The 7,610-nt window shown below is 36.4% G+C and overlaps 1 pseudogene across 1 annotated transcript; it reads left to right on the top strand.

The window, feature by feature from the left end:
* Positions 1 to 1,363: 1,363 nt before the first annotated feature.
* LOC143599863 (thioredoxin reductase 2-like) lies at positions 1,364 to 7,293 on the top strand (annotated as a pseudogene). Its single transcript, XR_013147369.1, has 2 exons — positions 1,364 to 2,359; positions 6,985 to 7,293. The product of XR_013147369.1 is annotated as a thioredoxin reductase 2-like (transcript).
* Positions 7,294 to 7,610: the final 317 nt, after the last annotated feature.

The raw sequence follows: 7,610 nt of genomic DNA, 5'->3' as shown, positions 1-7,610 counted from the left end.
GTTGTATTGACCTCGAACCAACATGGGTGGGTTGGAGGTTGAAACGGTATTGTGAGGATCTTGTACAATTGACATGATTCTCAATTCAACTGGTTTTTCACTAACAACAGAGTTTTAAATAGATTTTTGATCTTTTTAAAAATCCACAACTAGAAATATCAAATTGAGCTTAGATCTACGTTTCTGAATTGAATGTTAGATCAATTTCATAGATCCCTTGCTCTGATACCAATTGTTAGGATACTAGATCTCAGTTTAGGTAATGTGCATAATTCACAACCAATGAAACAGTAAACAAATGATCTAATTCTTTGTATGAATTAGTATCACTTTAATTGAAATCATACTTAAATTACAATTCAATTAGTATATGAAATAAACAAACTATGCAATGGAATTTATTTGAGCTAATTGGCATGTTTATATAGAAGAACAATTATGTATTAACTATAATCGAATGATTGCAATCTATTACTCCCCCTCAACCTTAGCCATCATTCACTCTGATTTTCTAGTACAATAGTTCTCTTACCATGTGACTATTTTATTGTATGAAAAGTGTTAATGAAGAAGAGACTCTCTTCTTCGTTATATACATATGTTAAATACTGATGAGCAAAATGTGAAAACGACATCTAACAAAACGGTTACGAACTACTGATGGAATAATTACAAACAACTGACGAAAGAGAATCATATGCTAACTACTGACCTTTGCTTAAAACTACTGATGTTAGTCTTCAGTTGTTAGGATCTTCGTTAGTTTGATAAGTTGTTGTGTCTTCAGTTCTTTCATATCAGCAGTTTGCATGGTCAGATATTTGGAGTAGTATGCTTACCAAAACTTCATAGTGCAGAACAATTGTTGTTTGGTTTTTAAACAATGGCGGATCCAGAAAATTTTCTCACTGGGGTCGGAAATTTTGGGTCGGTACTCAATATATATAAAAAATTTCGTTTCAGTTCGGGTCGGGCCATGTCGATATATACTTTTGTTTTGGACCCGGTTCACCCGTTCTGATCGGGTCGGGTCATATATAAAATATAATTCCTGCTTGCCTAATGTATATATATGTATATTTTTCTAGTTAATATACAACCACTTAAACCGATTTTAAAATGATAACTCTAGATATTTATAGTTTTATACCAATCAATATATATTTTAAGTTTCTTTAATGGAAGTAAGTTTTAAATTTAATATAATCTAATAAATTGAATTGAAAATATTATAAGTGAAACTAAAATGAAAACAATAAAGACACAAAAGAATTCAATTCATATGTTCTAATACAAAATGTGAATAAAATTATAGATTTGTTATGTATAAAACAATAAAGCCCGCACTTTAATCTCAGTCGCCACTATTGGTTCTTCCTCCGACGCCGTCATCTCCTCCCCAAAATTCTCAACAACCGCCGCCGCAGCTGCCATGGACGACCTCCAAACCCTTAAAACCCGTCTCTGTATCATCGGAAGTGGTCCCGCCGCCCACACCGCGGCGATCTACGCCGCCCGCGCCGAGATCAAGCCCATCCTTTTCGAAGGATGGATGGCCAACGATATCGCCGCCGGAGGCCAGCTGACAACCACTACCGATGTGGAGAACTTCCCCGGGTTTCCCGAAGGTATTCTAGGGTTTGAACTCATGGAGAGGTGGAAGCAGCAGTCGCTTCGCTTCGGTACGGAGATCTTTTCTGAAACGGTTAATAAAGTTGATTTCTCGTCGTCTCCGTTTAAAGTGTTTACGGATTCGAAAGCTGTCCTTGCTGATGCTGTTGTTGTTGCCACGGGTGCCGTCGCCCGGAGGTTAACTTTCCCTGGCTCCGGGGATGGGAAGTCAGGGTTTTGGAACAAGGGGATTTCCGCCTGCGCTGCGATGGGGCGGCCCCCATTTTTAGAAACAAGCAGTTGGCGGTGATCGGTGGAGGTGATTCCGCGATGGAGGAAGCGAATTTCTTGACCAAGTATGGGTCTAAGGTTTATATTATCCATAGGAGGGATGAATTTAGGGCTTCGAAGATTATGCAGCAGCGGGCTTTGAGCAACCCGAAGATTGAGGTGATTTGGAACTCGGCGGTTGTGGAGGCGTATGGTGCGGAGGGGAAAAGTGTTCTGGGAGGTTTGAAAGTGAAGAATGTTGTGAGTGGTGATGTTTCGGATTTGCAGGTTAATGGTTTGTTCTTTGCGATTGGGCATGAGCCAGCAACGAAGTTCTTGGATGGGCAGCTGGAGCTTGATTCGGATGGGTATGTTGTGACTAAACCTGGAACAACTATTACTAGTGTCAAGGGTGTGTTTGCTGCTGGGGATGTGCAGGATAAGAAATACAGGCAGGCGATTACCACTGCAGGCTCTGGTAAGTATATTCATTCTACAGAGTTTAATATTTTGATTGAATATGAATGCATCTTTATTTGAATGTATGTCTATTATATGTTGCTTGATGTTGGCTATTTTCAGAAGGAAGTGTTCTTTTCATGCTTGAAATATTAGATAAAACTTAAAAGCTAGTAGATTAAACTTAAATTGAAGCTGAATTTATCTTAATATGAACATAAAATAGCTTGGAACTGTATTTGATAACGTATTTTAGAATGAGTCTATATGTAATTTAAGGATATATTTTGGCTTTTGTTTACTTTTTAGATGAAATTGAAATTTATTTTTGTTATAGCAGAACTATTATAACTGGTTTATGTGGGCTTGTTTTCTTTCTCTTTTCATCTTTCTTCTAGGCAGGCGATATTTTTGTCTTGGGCTTTCTTTTTTATTCAAGTTTGGCCTTTTTTTCTTTTTTCTGTGTACTTTCTTTTTTTTACTTGTTTCAACTTTTTCTTTGTTTGGGCTTGTAAATTTACTTGCTTGGACTTCCCTTTTTTTGACAAGATTAGTGTTTAAGTGAGTAGAATCAACATGGTTTACAACTGTGTAGTGATATAGGTGAACCAAGCATGCACTTAGAACACTTGCAAGCACAGCTGCAAACGAACCCAATCGAACCAGACGAGATCTTGTTCATGTTCGTTTTTAAGCTTTTATCGGTCAAACGGACGGTACTTGAACACTTTACTGAACGGAATTTGCTGTTCATGTTCGTTTGTTAAGGAATTCAGTTCGTTCGTGTTCGTTCGTGTCCACTCATTAGTTTTGCAACCGGACACAAAAATAATGGACTCTAATAGACAGAAGCGAACATAGCCAGACAGTAATAGACAAATGAATACAAATTAACACAAACGAACATATACTGATTTGAAAATAATAATCACTAAATCAACACAAAATCACTCAAAAATCCGGAAGTACACGACATAATTTCCAAAAAATCTTAATATAGTAATCATAAAAATAATTATATCAAAATGATATTAGTAATAAATAAATAAGAATAGTTAAAAAGTAATTTTTAATAAATGAACGTAACCAGACGGATGTAAATGAACATTACTGGACTAACGTAATAAATGAAGGAATGTAAAACGAACACATTACCGAACGTTCATGAACAAAATTGAACGAGCACCGTCTTGTTCGTGTTCGTTCGTTAAGCTTACTAAACGAAATTCTTTGTTCATGTTTCGTTTACAGCCTTACTTGCAAGGCGAGGTTCTCATTTAGCGGGTGTGTGGCGGTCACTTGGGATTTCTTCTCTTATCTTTCTTCTAAGTAGTCTGCTTATTCTTTTTGACGTGGTCCTTCTCTTTTCACGGATGCCCTACAAAGAAGTTTTAGGCTTTGGCTTTATGTTTCAGGAGTCTTCTAGTCTCATTGTGGACATTGTCAGGAGTCTTCTAGTCCCATGGTGGATATTGGTGTAGGTTTAAGAGTAGGTTTAGAGGGTGTGTAAGTTAGCTGTTAAAAATTTTGGCTAGTATTAACAGTCCATGCTTCTTAGGAAAAGGGTGTACCCAGTGCTTGACTTAGCTCCTGTGTTTGCGCGTCTGTGTCTTAAACCCAACCACCTTACTAGTAATAATATTCTATGCTTGTTATGTATTTCTGTTATTACCTTTTCTTTTTGTCTAGGCTTTATTTATTTATTTATTTTTTGCGCTTAGGCAACAAACTAGCTCTTTGACCTTTAAGTTTGCCTTGCACCTTTGACTGCCTAGGTATACAACTAGTTGTATTTACCTTTTTTAATTGATGTTTTTGAAAGTTTTTATATATGAGTTCGTTGGATAATTTTAGTTGCTAAATATTTTTTAGTTACTGATTATATGTTGGCCATCAAGTGCGGCTCATACCGTTGACTACATAGGTTATCGGACGTGAAACAAATGAGAATTAACCTAACATTCATGTTAGTGAGAATTGACCTAAAATTCATGTATGTTGAAGGCATCTAACTTTTAGGTTAAAGTCCAACCCGATTAGAATTTTATTCTTGCACTTTTTTTCCCTTTTAGTACCACTTCTAGGTCTTAAAACACAATACAAGAGAAATTTGTATCAATATATTCTAAAATAAATCACATACTACAGAAGGCTGAGTGCAAGGCTGAGGCTGGTCCAGGCCCCTAGAATAGCAAGTGAACAATTTAAGCTGATCTGCGATTATTCTAATTCAAAAGTCTGCTGCCAAATTACCATAACATTTAACAATCACCAAATTAACATAATGTAAATAATCTCGAGTAGGTAACGGATAGAAAATTTGAATTTAAATCAAGCGGATAGGCTACAGGTCACTCCACGCTCGAGATACAGAAACACCACTCGATCAAGTCGTAGGGCAATTCCAAACTCAACCCAAGATACAGTCACATCACTAGCATCACTTTTGGTTTCTAAGAACACCACTTGATACAGCCAAGAATAGAACTAGCATAGGATAATCTGGTTACTCATGTAAGGGAGAAAACACATAAATAATTTTACTCTACACCTTCCCTCTTCAATTCATTCTATTTCCTTAAATAGGACTTACAAGACAATGTAAAAGAAAAAGAGAAAGAAGGAACATGATCCTATGATCTCCACTAGCTAAACAAACGTGCAGAAAATATTAAAACTAAAAGGTGGTAAAATGATTAAATAAATAAAATGAATATGAAATAAACATGGAAGCCTGCTGATAGATGAGATGAGGGCTGCTGATGGGTTGGATAATGGCGGCTCTTCGGGTGTGGTTAGATATTACCTAATAAATCACTTGATAAACCGAATCTGATGTCTGTCAATGGGGTGTTTCGGTTCATGGTGTAAAAAATGTTTATTTGTGTGGAGATTGAGAGATTTTTGTGTAAAAATATATTAAGTTTATGTGGTACTTAGAGGTTAATGTTTATAAAAAAAATTATTATATTTTTTTACTCTGGAGTCGTTAACCAATGGTCACCAAACTCCAATGGAACAAAAATTGATGTTCAGGAGCATGGGTATGCTCACGAACTCACCATTCACGCATGGGCGGTGTGGGGTGAGCGCTAGCCCATGTGGCTCTCTTGACAGCCACAATGTATAACACATTGCCTCAGTTCCCACTTCTCTCTCTCTCTCTCTATATATATATATATGGGTTAAGTTAACATACAATAATCCTTAACGTACAAAAGCGTACGCGAATTACATTGATGCCAAAAACAAAACGCTCAAAGCCAAAAAACAAAAATGGTCAAAGCCAAAATACAAAAAACGCTCAATAAATCCATAATACGCTCAAAACGATTTTCGTAAAGAAAAGTAAAAAAATTGATTGATTAATGATCCAAATCTGTTTTTTACGGTGAACCGTTAATTAACTGGATATTATTTACAATTTCGAGATCTTGTGATGTGATTTCATGGATCAATTGCATGAATATAGGTATTTTTGTACGTTAAGGACTGTTGTATTCTATCTTTTATCATGTGTGTGTGTGTTAGCTATAAATAACTATTGTATAATGTATTTAGTTTTGAAGAAACATCATCTATTGTCATTTAATTGATACAGAGCCTATCCCAATCATAAAACCTCAGACCTTCTAATACATGGACCGATTTAGAACAAAACGAACTAGGAGCCCCCCCCCCCCCCCCCCCCCCCCCCCCCCCCTCTTTTACCAAACTACTGGCCTTGCAAAGGTAGATGCGTAGAGCCACATATCTGAGGGAAGGGCTACGAAGCACCAAAGCACACTTTTTACAACATATTCTAGTAACCTAGCTAAAATAATGATTAAAATTTTTTATCCAATAATTTTAAACACGCTTCATTTTCATTGGTGGAATTTTAATATGTGGTCAAGAGTAATTTTAAGGGTTAGGTTCCGCCACGTTCTCTTCCTCTCTCTAGATTCATGTAAACGTCACTGCTCACTGTGTCAAAGAATGGGGACATTTATATTTGTTGTTGGAGGCAATAGTGCTTGTGTAAAATATGTTAATCATATAACCTCAAGTCAAATCAGGGACCCTCCTACTATGTACATGGATCTGCACCTTGGTTGGAAAGCATAGATTAGATTTAGACATGCCTGTAGAGTATGACTTGATATATCTTCATCAGCACTGCTGACCCATTGACCCGTTTGAGACACAACCGAGTAGACCCTTTCATAAATATTTCTGTCGAAATTGTCTGCTTTAATATATTATTATATTTGTGTTGGTAAATGAGGCATGAGATTCAAAAGTTTTTAAAATGCTTGGAAGTTGGCATAATAAAAATAATAATAGGATCCACAGGATCATGGAAGAGATATTTTATTTGTATTGCTGTAATGGCAAGGACGTTTCCATAAGGGATTAAAGTATTAACACATATCTGCTGCATGTTTAATTTAAAAGCTATTTTTGAGTACTATTCCACACAAACATTCTCAACCACTACATTCTAGATGAACTTTTATTTTCGAAAAAGTACTGAAATATCTTTAAAATTACTCGCATGAATGATTTGAAAGATCTTATGCCTTAGAAAATAGAATTTCACCTGATACACCACCTTGTATTATGTGTGACATTTTTTAAATTATTATATCTTGTGTTTTGAAGGGTGTATGGCAGCTCTAGATGCAGAACATTACCTGCAAGAAATTGGTTCTCAAGTAGGAAAGAGTGATTGATTTCAAGATTCTTCAAGCATTGGAACGATTATTTTAATTATTGTTATGTCTTTATATTTCATCATTTAGATGTTCAAAAGCGCATGCAAACATAAAAGTATTGGTATTCGGTTCTTAATTTGTTGGCCGGAATCGCAAATAACATATCTATTAATTAGTATTTGCGTAGTTTTTAAATTGTTATGCCAATGCCATGTGATGATGTGTATATTTGTCAAATTGTTGAGTATTTCCTCAACATGTTAGCCTTGGCCAACCTCTCTGTATCTTTATTATTTTTCTCTTGTATAAATTGTTGCTTAATTCGTAGCTGGGCTACAATTTATGGATGTTAATCTCATTGGTAGGTAAGGGTCTTGGGGCCTTGGGGGTATACTACCCTCCATGGGAACACCGTTGCCCCCCTTTAAAAACTTCTCCTCCTCCCCCCCGCCCCTCCGTCTGTCTTCTCTCACCCACACACATGCAAAAATAAGTTCCATATATACTCCTATATCCTGGAGGTGCACAAAAGAATCGGTTCTGTACCCGACCTGAAACCGGTTCAAGTTCGTA

The sequence above is a fragment of the Bidens hawaiensis genome, unplaced genomic scaffold (genome assembly GCF_021521415.1).
Source record: "Bidens hawaiensis isolate Kalapana, Puna unplaced genomic scaffold, B.hawaiensis_p1.1 tig00001920_1, whole genome shotgun sequence".
Lineage (NCBI taxonomy): Eukaryota > Viridiplantae > Streptophyta > Magnoliopsida > Asterales > Asteraceae > Bidens > Bidens hawaiensis.
Note: the sequence above shows the minus strand (reverse complement) of the source record. Positions and strands in the feature narration are given on the sequence as shown.